General features: G+C 43.4%; 1 long non-coding RNA gene across 1 annotated transcript; it reads right to left on the bottom strand.

Moving 5' to 3' along the window:
• Positions 1-1,230: 1,230 nt before the first annotated feature.
• On the bottom strand, positions 1,231-14,168 carry LOC122103173. The gene is made up of 2 exons (XR_006146722.1): positions 14,016-14,168; positions 1,231-1,470 (listed from the first exon to the last, which is right to left on the bottom strand). It is a non-coding gene; the product is annotated as an uncharacterized LOC122103173 (long non-coding RNA).
• Between the last annotated feature and the right edge of the window lie 2,333 nt (positions 14,169-16,501).

The raw sequence follows: 16,501 nt of genomic DNA, 5'->3' as shown, positions 1-16,501 counted from the left end.
CCTCCTGAGTAGCTAGGATAACAGGTATGAGCTCCCGGTGATGGGTTTTCAACTTGAAGGGTATCTGACCTAGAATATGTGTGTGTGTGTGTGTGTGTGTGTGTGTGTGTGTGTGTGTGTGTGTGTTTTATATCACCCACCTCATCTCCAGCAGGAGAAGGAACTTTCTGGATCCTCACCCTTACCATATACCTGGTTTCAACTGCCTGAACTGTCAGCCCTTGGAACTTCCTTCAGGCAAGTTCTAAGTGTGACTTAGCCTGTTTGCCCTCATAGTGTTGAGTTTTGGAGACATCACTACTATTCCTTTGTGCCATGGCTACAGACAGTCCCAGGGGGACTGTCGGGATGCAGTAGTGTTGTGAGAGCACAGTGGGTTAGAAGATCTAGAGTGAAGTTCCAGCTTTGCCCTTGAGTCCTGATGTGGCTCAGAAGGCCACTGTGCTCTAGAACCTGCCTGTATAAGGATAAACCAGGAGCAATTTGGAGCTAGGACGACATGAGCCATCTTATGACAAGGACCAGGACCACTTCATTCTCTGCATGATGATGGGGATTCAAGTGACAGAGGACACCCACAAATGTGACAGTTGCTATAGGTTCTCAGGAAGCACGAACCTTCCAGCTTGCTCTCCTGTGTCCCTCTGACTCCCTTCCTTTGGAGTAATGGTAACCTAAAGTGTCATGTTACATGTCATGCATGTGGGCCTCCAACCTCTCCATCCTTCTCTTAATGTCAGAAGCATTAGGTTGGAACTGACTGGAAGGAGACAGGGCAGGAAACACCCACCCCTTCCTTCAGCAGAGCAACCTCAAAACCTCTTGAAATGAATTCACTACATCTTCAGACCTCTATAAAAAATTCTCTCCCTACGTGTCTCTCATAATTCTTTGGTTCTCAGTAGGAGACCTAGCCAGAGGATCAGGACACGTGTGTGTGTGTGTGTGTGTGTGTGTGTGTGTGTGTGTGTGTGTGTGTGTATCAGGGCAATGCACTGATACTAGGATTGGGATTCAGGGGCTGGCACTATCCCTGATCATCTTTTGCTAAAGGCTGGTATTCTATCACTTGAGCCACACAGCTCTTCTTCTAACTTTTTTGGCAAGTGGAGAATAAGAGTCTCATGGCCTTTTTTGCCAGGCTGGCTGGCTTTGAACTATGATCCTCAGATCTCAGCCTCTTAAGGAGCTAGGATTACAGGTGTGAGCCAATAATACCTGGCTAGGGCGTGTTTTTAAATATTATTTATTATTTTCACAAAATATGAGCCTGGTACAAAATTCAAAAGTTATAGAAGACTAGTAAATAAGCTCTTCTCCACGATGTACTATATCTTCTGTTTCTTCTCTGAAGGCATGCACAGTGCCAGATTCCAGCGAATCTGTTCAAAGCTATTCAGTGTGAACACTGGAGATGTGGCTCAGTGGTAGAGGGCTTGCCTAGCATGTGCAAGGCCCCGGGTTTGATTCCTAGCAATAAAAAAACAAAACAAGACAAATTCAATGCATGTGTATATACTCCTGTTTTTCCCTTTCACAAATGAAAACACAGTACACTATTATACTTTCTCTTTCAGTCTCTTAAAGTTATATTTAGGTCTCTTCCATTTCAGCATATACAGAGCTGCCTCATTTAAAAAAAAAATACAACATAGTAGTCCATCATATAGATGATTGTAATTTATTTTACCAGTCTTCTATTAGACATTTTCCAAAATGTTATTATAGTGAGAAATGTTGCAATGAATGTTCTTGTACATATAATAGTGTCATATTGCTCCTTGTTTTGCATTGTTAGTTTTATTCTCATGTGTAAATGTTTGTTCTTCCTTTTCCCCTCCCTTCTTTCTTTTCTCTGTTCCTTCTTTCTTTCCCTCCCGTTTCCCTTCCTCCCTCTTTCCTTCCCTCCCTCCCTGTCTTCCTCCCTCCCTTCTTTCCTTCCTTTGTTGAGCTGGGGATCAGATCCATCTGTATTTCAAACTGTGTTTTAATGAGATTGCAAGTACCTAGTGGACTAGAGCAAACATTGTGCTGTCTTGAAACTCCCAAAGTAAAGCACAACATTATACTCATAGGTTGGGTCTCAGAAATATTGGATAAATATTCAACTATAACTGGGCATACCTGTAATCTCAGCACTCTAGCTGAGGCAGGAAGATTATAAATTTAAGGTTAGCCTGGGCTACATAGTGGGTTGCAGGCCAGCCAGAGCTACATAGACTCTGCCTCAAAACAAAACAAAATAAATCAATCAAAATAAACAAAACCCTCAATTTTGTCAGTGATACATACTTAAGAGAGAAGCACATGGTATTTGAAAGGTTAAATAACTTGCCTAAATTACAGCCAGTCAAAGGAAAGACCAATAAAATAAGTAGTTAAAAATAACCTAGATATCTAGATGTGTTCTGAAAGTAGAACATGTTCCCAGTATGTACATGTAGACTCAGAACAGATAACCCATTGGCTGTCCTAGTGAAGAGAGTAAACAACTGCTCTAGAAAAATCGGTCATCTTGGGAGGTTGGCAGATGCCTTCAGGTTTTGGAATTCCATCTGGCAGGTGTTGACTCCAGTTCACAGAATGGTGTCCTAGTGACCTGGAAAAGTTAAAGTTAAGCATCGTCCAGTGAGCTTGACTGAACAGTGATAGAGATTTCCTCTCCAGAGGGGAATCTAATTCATCTCAGAGGAAGACAAAAGAGGGGACAGAAGGAAGGAAGGAAAATCTGGAGGAGGAAAAGCACACCCTGAGCACATGACAGCTCCTGAATAAATCAGGAAAAAGAGGGAATGAGTAGATGACTTTAATTGTCCTGCATCAGCTGTCATGGGTGATACACGAGGAGAATGCTTCTTTGTTAATAAACAAGGAGGGTGTTGTTATCATGATGCCTAATGAACACTCATTATGATCTGGTAGTTCAAAATGTGTGGTCTGATTGGTGGACCTCAAAACAATTATGTCGACATCTTCTAGCTTAAGGATCATACAGCTCTGCAGTTTCGCAATCCCATTACCCCTTCAAAACAAAAAAGGTTTGCAGACACTAAATGTTGTGTTTAATCTTCCTGAATCTCTTCAGGGATTTCTAAGACCTCCACCTACAGTGAGTCCAGTGTCCACATCAGTTTCTTTTGTTTTGTGTTTCCGAGCTAGTAAGTTTCCTTTGCCCTTAAGGAAAAAGGATGGGGGAGAGTAATGAATGTTTCCTTTAGTCTTTAGGCTCCACACCTCAACCAATAAAAGCCTTGCCATCAGGTTTATGGGTTGGAAAATAACCTGCAAACTCTGCCACATGGGGCAATAGGAAGCATGGATGCCACATGGCACTGAAATGCAAGAGTCATTTGAGGAGCATAATTATCCAAGGTGGCAGTTTGGCCAAGATGGAGGGAGACACTCCTAAGCTTGAGTAAAGTGCCCTGGAATCTGAGAGGCTACTGAAACCATCCACATTTCAAGTTCCTACCTCGCCCCAAAGGGTTGGCATCAACCTCCTTCCAAGGCCCTCCTGAGCACCTGCAGCCCTGACCCATAGGGCAAAGAGCCACATGCTGACTCATCAGCTCCTACAGCACGGGGCCAAGAGCTACAGGGCAAGTCCACCTGGTTTCCTTTGCCACCATGACCAAAACACCATGCCAGGCAGAGAGACTAGAAGGGAGTGTCATTGGTGGATGTGGCATTTCAACAAGGCTTTGTAAATGTCAATACATTTTTATTACACTGAGCAATAAGCTTTACACACATTGGTTTGTAGAAATGGACTGAGAGGTCATCTGGTTTAACACTGCATTTTGCAGATGTGGAAACACACATGGAGAAGTCTTGCTAAAGTCACCCAGCTGGTCAAACCTACTTGATCACCTGCCTTCCAACATTCTCCAGCACAGTGCTCTTTCCATTTCCTGATACCTGCTGCCCCCAACACCCGCAACGTTCTTGCTACTGCTCTCAAGTGTATTCCTTTGACATAAAACAATGGCTGGCTGAAAAGCTTTTGTGCATCCTTATTAAATATGAACGTGTTTTGAAGGTAAGACCTAGGATATCGCAGCAGTGAATGTCTTAATGTAAGGTTTGAAAAGTCTAAAACAATTTAGAACTTTCTTTATGACTCTGTCCAGAAACTCATATTTCTGAAGATAGAAGTGTGTTGTGTCCTGTTTCAAGAAACCAACCATTTATTCTTTTTTTTTAAAGTTTGCCAAATTGGCATATGTTAGCTATACAAGAAGGATTTCATTGTGACATAACTGTACATACATAAAATCAAACTTACCCATCTCTATCGCTCACTCTTATTCTTCTTCCAGCTTAAAACAATTTCAACTTGTTTCATCGTTCTATTTTCATGAATACATATAAAATCTTCAACCATAATCACCCTCTCAATTCACCTGTCACGTTTCTGATGATACCCATCCCCCCAACAGAGCCTGTTGGACTTTCTTTGTCATTTCTTGTCATCACTACCTACTCTAAATTATCACCAACTCATAACAGCACATATTTTCTAATCTGGCACCAGATTAGACAAGTGTTGTGGTTGATACTTTGACAACAAGGTTTCTTGTTGTTTCTTGAAGCGCTGGAAGTCATCCTCTAGCCCATGCTAGGCAAGGGCTCTCCACTCAGCCACTATTGTTGATATTCTCTGTTGATATACTGCCCCATGCTAAAGTCACCCAGCTGGTCTAACCCATGGCAGCTAGTACACATGCAACAGAATGTAGAATGTGGAATTTTCTATTAGCTCTTTGAACGCAAATATAGTCAAAAGGCATAATATTCTTACTCAAATAACTTCTTTGACCCAAAAATCAACATAGACAAAAAATATCAAAAGCACCTATAAAATGAAAGAGTATATAAAAATCAAAGCTAGGCCTTACTGTTTTTAAACAAATTTGATCTTCTTTAATAGTTATTAAAATAGATCATTTATGTAAAAGAGGCCAATAAATTAATTGAATTATATAATACACTTTCTCTTCTGAAGCAGATATTTCTTTGGGTCAAATCATGGTCCTGTTCATAACTGGCACTCAACCTGGCCTGGCCCAGTGCTTGAAGCATAACAGTCAGGCAATAAATGCTACTTGAATGGATGGATGAATGAAGGGGTAAAAACACTAGAATTCTTTATTTACAGGTGATAAACCCATAACTTGAGACAAAAATAGAATTTTAAAAATCTTAGGATTTTATGTATTTGTGAGTCTTATGAGAGGATTTTAAAATAATAGTTTTTAAAATAATAGTGTTGGTAGGGAAGATTTCATGAGCACTTTTCATTCAGTAAATAGGTCAAAAGAATACACGAATCATGTCTATACAATGTGAATTACCTTTCAGACATCCTTCCACTCTATCTAATTTGATAGTACATGATAAAGAAGGTTTCAGAATATGTTTGAAATTACATCTTTAATGATCTCTGTGTTTTTGGGGATTGAGCCTGATGTGCTAATGTAGAGCATATAGGAAAGACACAGCTCCACCACAGTTACTATTATATGATATTAAACAAGTTAGGAATGTTTTCTAGATCCACTGGGTCAAGGTTCTTTCCCTGATTCAGCTAATTTATTTATTTATTTTTTTTGGGGGGGGGGTCCGGTCGTGGGGCCTGAACTCTGGGCCTGGGTGCTGTCCCTCAGCTCTTCAGCTCAAGGCTAGCGCTCTACCACTTGAGCCACAGTGCCACTTCCGGCTTTTTTCCTTTTGCTTATGTGGTGCTGAGGAATCGAACCCAGGACCTCAGGCATGCAAGGCAAGCTCTCTACCACTGAGCCACCTTCCCAGCCCCTGATTCAGCTAATTTATATACTCATTCTGGGTTTGTTTTTTGTTATATGTAATATAAACGTACCTTAAGCTAAGCAGTAGTGGCTCATGCCTGTAATCCTAGCTACTCTGGAGGCTGAGATCTGAGGATTGTGGTTCAAAGCCAGACCAGGCAGGAAAGTCCATTTAACCAATAAAAATCTGTAAGTAGAACTGTGGCTCAAGTGATAGAGCTTGATAGCTTTGAGCACAAAAGCTCAGGGACAGTGCCTAGGCACTGAGTTCAATCTGGGACTGGCACTAACTAACAAATAAATAAAACCCTTACCTCAAAGGGTATTTGTAAGGATAAAATGAGACAATGCCTGAGAAAGATCTAGTAACTTATTCGGGAGACATCAAATGTGAGGCATTCTTTTTATAATTGTTGTTGTATCACGGAAGCTGTATTTAAGGCTCATTTTTACTTTCTGTTTCTTCTTCTGGAACAATGCCATTTTAAATGAATACTGCAGAGGAAAACTAGGTGTGACTCATGAATCATGTGTTCTCTGGAACTTTAATCTCTAGTTCTCTTCCCTTACCTCATGAAGCAAATGAACCAAAGAAGGAAAAGCCATGACCAGAGTTAAGAGAAGATGAAAAATGACTCTAAGAAGTGCTCAATGAATTTCTAGAAAGCTTATCAGCAGATGGGATGATCAAGCAGTCCAGAGTATTTTCAAGAGTCTATAAAACTATTGGAATATGATTTCTACATCTCGCCTTGTATTTTTAGCTTCCTAGCATTTCTAGTGTTTTAAAAGTCTCAGAGTTAAGAAGCATATTGTAAAAGCCTACAAGCTTTGTTCTGGTCTGGGCGGGACTCTGATCTATTGAAAAACAAGCCAACTTCGTTCTGAGCTTGAAGCTTGACAGTGTCATTTACAGTGACACAGTCATGCAGTAAATGAGCAGAGACATTCCAGAGTTCATGACTGTTGTGTAACAACAACACTTCAAGGGTGGCTGCAGGCTGGAGGTACAACACGCTGTCCCGCCCCTGTGTGCTGTGTGGTAAATGTGGAGGAACCACTCCCCTGGAATGTGCCATTGCTCAAAGGCCTTCCTCTCCATCCCCACCAACCAAGCAGCACTGGGGTGGGCGGGAGCAGGACTGACTGGAGGGACGACTCTATTTTCAGGGAATGACAAATTGATGGTGCTGATTGGGTGAGAGTAGTTACTGCCCTCTGCTCTTGGACAACCTACAGGGAGGATTTGTTTAGTAGTGACTTGTATGAGGAAGTGTTGCAGAGCAACAAAGCACCCAAACAATCTGCTACCACAGAGGACATCAACCAGGGATGGACTAGCAAATTCTCTTCTCTATGTCCCAGCAACCACCAGGTTGCTGGAGAGGACATTCCATTCCACTGAGAGAGAGAAAGAGAAGGAGACAAGATGGCAGCCCTAAATTACATGTGCAATGGCCCAAGAGGCTTGTAAACATTGAAGGAGTTGATAGTTATTTTCATTCCTGACTGGTTTGGTGGGACAAATAACAGCTCCATAAACAGCAGAGTGCTCCTAACCAGAGTGCTGAGGGCATACGGTTGGAACTCTGACCCACAGTGAGTGATGGACGTTCATGACAGAGCCAATCCAACTGCAGGCCTGTTGATGTTTGAACTCAAAAGAGGTCTTGGTAAGGAAATTAGGTGTAAGGTCTTAACAAAAGGAAAACACTTGTGATCACTAGCACGATCAAGTGTCACTACCCAGGGGCTGAGGGGAGAGGGGAAGTGGGCACTGGGTGTTCGGGTACAAGGTTTCAGCTTTTTTTTTTTTTTTGGAGTGTGTGCTAGCATTGGAGCTTGAATTTGGGGCCTGGGCGCTTTCCCTTAGCTTTTTCACTCAAGTCTGGTGCTCTAGTATTTGACACATAGCTCCACTTCTGGCTCTTTTAATGGTTAATTGGGGATAGAGTCTCCCCAACTCTCCTCCCCATGTTGGCTTCAAACCTCAACCCTCTGATCTCAGCCTCCTGAGTAGCTAGATTATAGGCGTGAGCCATTGGCACCTTGCTGAGTTTCAGTTTTGCAAGATAGAAAGGTTCTAGAGACCTGTTGAACAAGGAGCATACAGTTCATCCTATTGTACTGTAGGCTTCAAATGCTTAAGATGGTACATTTTAGGTGAATGTGTTTGTGTCAAATAAAGAGAAAAGACCTAGGGCAGTCTGCTCTAAAACAGTCCAGACTAGATGTAGTGCCTTGTGCTAACCTCCTCTGTTCCATTGCAGGCTCCCATCAGGACAGGTGCTAAGGAGACAGGCAGAAGCTACTCTCAGTCTGTGCAGTGTCATTGTGGCCACTCTTTGGGCTTCCCAGGACCACAGAGCCCTTGAAGTGAATGCTTTTTTCTTTGCTTAATCATCTATTTCTCCTCACCCCAAGAGAGGAGTGTAGTGATAAGTATGAAAGAAGATTGACATGCCTCTCAGAGGTCTAAGGACTTTATGGAGGCCAGGGAGATGAGCTTCGGGACCTCTCCTCTCCATTCTCCCCTCAGCACCTCTCCCTAATCCCCAACACCTCCTACCCCCACATGTACCATCAAAAGGGACTTTCCCTCTCTAACCACCGGGGTCTCCAGCGGTGAGCAGAAGGTGATGACAAAAGACATGATGTGGTTTCTGCTCAGTTAGAAGCACAGGAAAAACTTTCAAACAGCCCTTAGAAGGAAGAAACACCCAAGTACGGAAGGAAGTCTGCACCTTTAGCAGAGACATTACCCTGCCTTTTTTTTTTTCTTTTTAACTCTTTCAGAAATATCTGCTTCTCTTTTGGAGAAGCCCAACAAGTGTCTCGCTGACCCTCAGCAGAGCCCACAGAGAGGCAGAGTGAGTGTCCACCAGCGAATGGTCATTTCCAAGTCACCTCTTTTGTACTCATTGGATGTGAATAAAATTCAGACCAGAATTTAGGAGAGGCTTCTCTCACGTCTAAGTTGTAAGATTCCTTCCTTCCTTGCTTCCTTTTCTTTCTGTTCAGTCAGTCTTTTTAAGAGGACATAATTCTTCAGGCTAAAGATGAGCAATAATATATCATGCTCGTGCACTCCAGTTGGAGGAAGAGTTGAAACAGCTGTGAGCTATCTAGGAAGGGTTGAAAGGTTTGCTTTGGATAATGTCATTTTCAGTCTGGAACCCACGTGCAGCATGCAGGTCAAAACTAGAGGTAACAAAAAACTACCATTTTGAAGCAAGATAACCATAAATCTCCTAGGGTTTCTGTTAGTTGCAAAAGTTATATGGTTGGTGAGAATATGGAAAGTCTTCAGATAATCTTTAATGGAGTTGTGCCATTTGCAATTCCATTGCTTCAGACAAAAAAAAAAAGGAGGAGCGGACTGCTCTTTCTCACTTTCATCCTGCCTCCATGTCCATCAGTCAACCATAGATGGGCAATGTTTAAAACAGAGAACATACCTTCTTTGACTCAAAGCAGCATGGTTTGTTTTTATGTGCACTTGAAACAGAAAATATGTCTATTTATAAATTTCCCTCCTTTCTTTTCTTTCTTTCTTTCTTTTTTTTTTTTTTGGTTGGTTGTGGGGCTTGAACTCTGGGCTTACGCGCTGTTCCTTAGCTCTTCAGCTCAAGGTGAGTGCTCTACAAATTTCCTCTCCTTTCTAACAAACACAGATTCCATGCTTCAACATGGAATGGACTTTCAAGGTAGTTTACTCATAAAAAAAACATCTGAAGGTGGGCGCTGGTGACTTATGCCTGTAATCCTAGCTATTCAAGAGGTGGAGATCTGAGGATAGCAGTTCAAAGCCAGCCCAGGTAGGGAAGTCCATGAGACTCTTATCTCCAATTAACCACCAGAAAACCGGAAGTGGCACTGTGGCTCAATTGGTAGAGCACTCAGCTTGAGCTGAAGAGCTCAGGGACAGTGCCCAGGCCCAGAGTTCAAGACCCACAACTGACAAAAAAAAAAAAATCTGAATCACCCCATGCCTCCTCCTTGGGGATCATTGTGCCCCTTAGCTGTAATCAGGTTTCTGATGCATGCTCTGAGAGGGTGGGGCTAGTGTGGTGCCTCAGTTTCCTCTTTGAAACCCCATTGACCTGTGGCTGACAGAACTTCTAAAGCCTGACATCTATTCTTCTGCTAAAATACCAGCAATATAGACTCTTTGGCACTTTTGGAGGGGTAGGGATGCCACCCCTGGAATGATGAAAACCTTACAGTAAGTGAAAAATCTGGAATGAGCCTCAGCTTCAGAGGCATGAGTGTTTGCACAGGGTTAGAAAATGAAATATGTCCTGACTGAGGGAGAGAGGGACCTAAAAGAGGTGGGGGCAGATGAATGGAAAGAGGAATGGTGGGCAAATACAGCCATAAGGCTCAATGCACATATGTGAAAATGGAACGGGGAAGCTTGAAGAGTCAGGTGGGGGAGAAACAAGGCTGGCTCCGATGAAGATACACTGTGTATGGAAATAGACATGCTAAATTACAACCCATTTGTAAAACTAGTTGAAGGTAGCAATGAAATCGAGGAAAAAACTTTTAAAAAACCAACTACACACACACACACATCAAACCAAAAAGTGAAATGGATTCTGAACAATGGTAGGCCAACACTCAATCTTCTCTTCTTGACACATCTTAGAACTACATAGGAGTCAAGCTCCCGATGAAGCAAAAGACGGTCACTTAGTGTTATAAAACTCAGTCTGCTAATGTAGAAAGCAGAGTTGGTGTCCAGTTTCAGTGTGTACTTGTTAGGTATCATGGGCATCAATCTTGATATGCAATTGACATCAATGTTTGCCAGCCTTGTCTACTTCCTTCTGAAAAAAACTCTGGGAGGAAGCCGGGCGGTGGTGGCGGCTCACACCTGTAATCCTAGCTACTCAGGAGACTCACCTGAGGCTCACTGTTCAAAGCCAGCCTAGGCAGGAAAGTCCATAAGACTCTTATCTCCAATTAGCCACCAGAAAACCAGACATGGTGCTGTGGCTTAAGAGGTAGAGTACTCACCTTGAGCTGAAAAGCTCAGGGACAGTGTCCAGGCCCAGAGTTCAAACAGGCCCAGGACCAAACAAACAAACTCTGGGAGGAGAGTATGTTGCCATAAGCCTTTCCACCTGCACATGCCAGGACTTCCTGCAACAGCAGAAAGAGCAGATAACAAGACCTCCCAAGTGCTGCCAAGAAACCCTCAGCCCTACTGGCCAATGGACAGAACAGCAAACAGTCTTACCTTGTTGAAAAATGAAATAGGTTCATGAGAACTGGACTCATTCTTTGATTGTACTCCCTGCTGTGTGCCTGGATTAACTGCTTCTCTGGGTCCAAAGTTTCCCTGTGGTTTTTTTTTCCCTAGGATCCCAATGAGCCACCTGGAGTCTGGCACAGAGATGAGGGAGGGAGAGGATGCTCACCCATCAAGTGCTCACAAAGCCCTTCCATGCAGCTTGGGATTGATGACCACTCATTTCCCCCTCACCTGGCCTTGAAAGCAGATACTCATGAGTGTTTAGTTGTGTGTGCAGATCTAGAACCTTGTCCTACTTGAGGTACGAAGTCAGGGGCAGGGGGCAGCCTGCAGTGTGGAAATGGCTCATGTCCTTATCGGACACTGGCTAATTTCATGACATTGAGTCTACCTAGCTTCCTGTGGTCCCCAACACTTCTGCTCACCATCCTCTTCAAGGCAGCTGAAGGAGCATAGTGCCACATTGGGGGGAACTGACCTACTTCCCTAGTGCTCCCTGTACTGCCTCAACTATGCAAAGGGGTGGAGGGAAAGCAGCTACGATTGCAATCGCCTTTGTGTCACCTGAGCCCAGATGTGTTCCTGAGGAGAATCGCCTGCACTCTCAGACTCAGCGCAGAGCTGCTGTGTCCTGGGAGAGAACATCTCCAGGAATGACGAGGAGCACTGACTATGACACCACCTTGCCTCTTTGAGGAGTCAGGGGACAAGCCATGGCTTTGGGCTCCTGAGCCTCCAGTTGGCTTCTTTTCTCACCAGGCCGCTCACTTTCCCCTCATCCCCATTCCTTGGTTGGCAGATACTGTGCGTGTTCTTCAGAGGGGTGAAGAACAGGCTTGGGGTGTCAGCAGGTTGCAGAGATAACCAATTGGGGTGGGGGGAGATGTGTGCGTGCACACACACACATGTGTGCCAGTACACGCATGTGAGTGTTCAGGGAAGTAAGGTGCCGCACCCACAATGGGGGGGGGGGCGGTAATCACAATGAAACTGAACACTCAAGTAGAAAACAGTGTCCGCCCACAGAGATTGCTGCCACCAACTGCTACAGTGAAGGGTAGGGGCAGAGTCACTGCTCAGGTCAGTCTCAGGCTTCCACGGGGCTGGTGATTCAGTAATAACTGGAAGCACAATTGCTTTTTCACTCACTATGTTGTTTTTTTTTAACGGTTTATTCATAAAGCAATTTTTTTTCACTTTTCACTTATTTCCAAGCCCTTTCGCATCTATCTACTCACGGTTTCTGTCTTGCCTTAACCTTTACCTCTCTCGGCTCAGTTTTTCTTTATTCCCCTTTTTAAACTTTGAACCGTTAAAAGTGGTGTCGGGGCCTCGATTGCTTTGCTAACTGAAATGTTTACTTTCAACATCTCTTTAAGGGTCGCTGCCCTGGGTTCTCAACTGCCACTATTTCTGTCCCCGCACACACTTAAATCTTCCTCACTCACCTTTCAAATGGGCCTTTTCTTTAAAAGAAAGATAAAAAAGGAAAGAAAGAAAGAATAAAAACCCATTAAACATCCTAGGATTCAGTCTAGCAGGAGTTTGATTAAAGCATAACCCATGATTTCCATTAGAAGAATCCTGATTCCCATCAGATGAACATATTAATTCCTAGGGAAAGTTCTCACAAATCAGCAAGACCTCTGCAGGCCCAAAGAAGCCACAATTGTTGTTCCCATGCAAGCTTGCCCCTCATTTCCATTTTCCCTGACATCTGCTCTCTAAACAACAAATATCTGCCTATAGCAACAAATCAGAGATCCAAGGAAAACAAAAGGGCAAAAGAGAAAAGGATGGAATCTTAGTATATTAAAGGTAGAATACTTCTAGCAGGCTGGAAGACAACCCAGGAATGACTCCTATTTTAAGAATCAGGAAACAGAGTCCCAGAGAAGTTGCAGGACTTTCTTGAGAGTATGAAGTTAAGAAAGAGCTGAACCAGGACTAGAGCAAAGCCCCTAAACTCTGAGTAGACTGCCTTTTTTCCAGAAGAGTAGAAGCTCAATCTCAGTTTCCACCTTTGGAGTATTATTAGACTTTGGCCCTGAGAACCATGGAAGAGTGACTGATCTTCAGTAGTTGGTCGCACAAGTACAGCACTATCAGATTACTAAGCTCAGGCAGGTAAGAAACAGCTGTGTGGAAGGGGATGAAGGTGCGCCTCACTTCCTTTACCTGTGTAGATAGGTGCCAGTACTTGAGGAAGCTAACCCTGACAGGAGGAGGCAAGGCAGAGATGTTGTCTCTCCTCTCTGGTAAAGACTGCACTGGAAACTATCCAGCCTGAGTGTTGCTCTCACTCAAGTAGTGCCAGGTACAATGCCATGGAGGATGGTGCTGTGTCTCTCTTCCATCCTCTTTCATGATCCCTGAGAATTTCAATGTGAAATCTCTTTTGAAGGATTTTACAAAAGATACAGCAGAGTCCATTTCATGGTACTCTGGAGTCTTCTTCAGAATTAGGCAAGCTCTCCAAATTTGTCTAATTACACACACACACACACACACACACACACACACACACACACACACACACACACACAAATGTCCTAGGAGGTTTGGGGAACATTACAGAAACACTTGCTACCAAAGCATTCGATCTATCTTGTCCCAGGTACGAGGTTGCTAGAAATGCTTGAATTGCAGAGCTAGGATGTACTTGTGCATCTCCTGCTTTCAAACTCACCTCCTGTAAGTGCTCTAAGCAAAGAGACGCTGCTTCTTCCCATGGGAAGGAACCTGCATGTTACACACTTTACAGGTAACTAGTCTCAGCTTTAAGCTCCCATGCTTCCTTTTCCTTTCTTTGCTTGGCTGTCCACAAGAGATCGTGGCTGACTGCCATTATCCACAGGTGAATCCTTCAGATGCTGGAAGCTAGGAAGCTTTGTCATAAATCTGTGAGAACAACCCCCTTTTGGTTCACACATTGAGAAATTGCTTACCAAAGATATCCAGTGGTACTCATCTGTTACTTCCTCTTTCTTGATAGCGATTGATGAAGACTAAAAGATGACTCGGTTCATGTTTGAGAAATAAAAACTTTCCATCTTATATTCAGAGAAGGAGATGCCGATAGGGCCAGATCTGGTTGAGTATGTGCCAAATCTGAAAGGAAAAGCAAATTTGGAGAGGGTTTGTTAGTTTATAGTATTCTGTGAAACCGGGCGATAGAAGAGTATTTGCATAAATCTGGCCAAAAATAACATTTTGGAATCTTGCTGCACTTTTTGCCTGAATCATACATTAAGGCTGTATTGAGATTAAAATGACTTCTTACTTATTTAGGGAACAGCTGGCACAGCATTTGGAGCAGATGGACTTGGGGATTCTGAGCTGTTGAAGCTTGGAAATGGATCTGATGGAGGCTTCTCCAGGAGGCTAGAAACATTTATTATAAGCTCCGTCTACCCAGAAGTAAACTTCAAAGAGGTGCCCAGGGCTCAGAATGATTTCTCCTGACCGGAAGTGAATGAAATCGACATGTTATAAACCAAGAACTCGGTGAAATCGCAAAGCAAACAGGAGCATCTTCTGGTCCAGTTCAGTGAGCACATTATGACATGCCACTTCATTATTTGTTTTAGCTGCTCTGTGTTACAGCCTTCCTTCTTCCTTCCTCGACCAGATAATCCTCAAGGCCTAGCTTTACATTAGAAATCTTTCCCCATGTGCCTCCAATTACTTTCATTCCTCTGCCCTTTCTCATCGTCTCCTTTTAGAGACAGCAAGACACACACACACACACACACACACACACACACACACACACACACACACACACACACACGAAGAGCCTTACTTAGGACAACTAAGGGATCCTATATCAAGCTCATTTCCTCCAATGAAAAAAACAACCTACCTAGAAATGTCCCCACAAAATCCTATGGTACTGTATACTGTTTCATGGTGAGAAATTTTAGTCATTATTTCTGTATATAGATGCTATTTAATTAGATTCAGAAAAAATTCAGAGGTGACTTCTTTGGTTTTGCTTCATCGTGTAAACAGCCGTGGGAAGCCTGAACCCAATAGCATATGGACTTTCACCAGAGAGCTTATTATCTTTCTATACAATATCTTCTTAAACAGCTAAGTCCCTCCACCAGTGTTTCCAAGGTCTAATTCAGGAAAACAAGACTTTTCCAAGTAAAGATTTTTTTTTTTTTTGGTCAGTCATGAGGCTTAAACTCTGGCCCTGGGCACTGTCCCTCAGCTCTTCAGCTCCAGGCTAGAGCTCTACCACTTGACCCACAGTGCCACTTCTGGCTTTTTCTGCTTATGTGGTGCTGAGGAATTGAACCCAGGGCCTCATGAATGCAAGGCAAGCACTCTACCACTGAGCTACCTTCCCAGCCCCCAAGTGAAGAAGTTTTTATTTGAGCTCGCAATTACTGCATTATGGATCTCATTGGGCTTTGTTTTGAAAAACTATTTCAATCATGGTACTGCAGAGTTTAGGAATATGAGCAGCACCTTTTGGAACATTTGTGACAAGAGGGTTCTGGTTTTCTTAATTCCATTTGCATGTTGGTGGCATTCCAAATTCTTGGCACAGATGTCTAAGTGAATTTTAAAGACGAAACATTGAAAACAAAAGAAAACATAGGGTAGTTTTGAGTGTCCAAATATAGAAATGTTATTCTCTTCAGATGGAACTGAGAACTTGGTAATGGATGAAATGAGAACCATAAAAATCACTTGCAAAGGGCTGGGAAGCTGGCTCAGTGGTAGAGCGCTTGCCTTGCATGCATGAGGCCCTGGGTTCGATTCCTCAGCACCACATAAGCAAAAAGAAAAAAGCTGGAAGTGGCGCCATGGCTCAAGTGGTAGAGCGCTAGCCTTGAGCTGAAGAGCTGAGGGACAGCGCCCAGGCCCAGAGTTCAGGCCCCACGACCGGACCCCAAAAAAAAAAAAATCACTTGCAAAGGGCTTCTAGATTTCTTCACGGAAGGCACTATCGCTTCTCTAGAAGCCTTTCCCACTCATATCTACCAAGTCATATTCAAATTGGATCGTGCCTTCTTTCTGGAAACATGTTATTTTCTGGCCCATCCCAGGATAAGCATGTGGACTCAAACTCATCACTTAGCTCCTAGGCTGTGGCCATGCCAGTACAATCCCTGGGGTTCACCCAAATCATGCCCAGATTCTGGTACAAGTCAGCTTTCTGAAAATTCGCTTTGAGGGCACGAGTCGCCTATTTACTTTCCAGGTGAAGAGGCAAAGAGGAAGATGCAGTGTGAGGCAGTCATTCCCAGTGGGATGCACGCATGCGTGTGTCAGACACTGAAGCCGGCTGTTCCCGAACCTAGGTCCTTCCCCCACCCCTGGGCTCGGCCTGCACACTTGCAAGATGAGAAGAGTCAGAAGGCATTTCTGAAATTGATTCAAGTCTTCTTGACCTCTTGCCACCATATCTATCAATGAA

The sequence above is a fragment of the Dipodomys spectabilis genome, unplaced genomic scaffold, assembly GCF_019054845.1.
Source record: "Dipodomys spectabilis isolate Male_0828 unplaced genomic scaffold, ASM1905484v1 ptg000001l, whole genome shotgun sequence".
NCBI classification, from domain to species: Eukaryota; Metazoa; Chordata; class Mammalia; order Rodentia; family Heteromyidae; genus Dipodomys; species Dipodomys spectabilis.
Note: the sequence above shows the minus strand (reverse complement) of the source record. Positions and strands in the feature narration are given on the sequence as shown.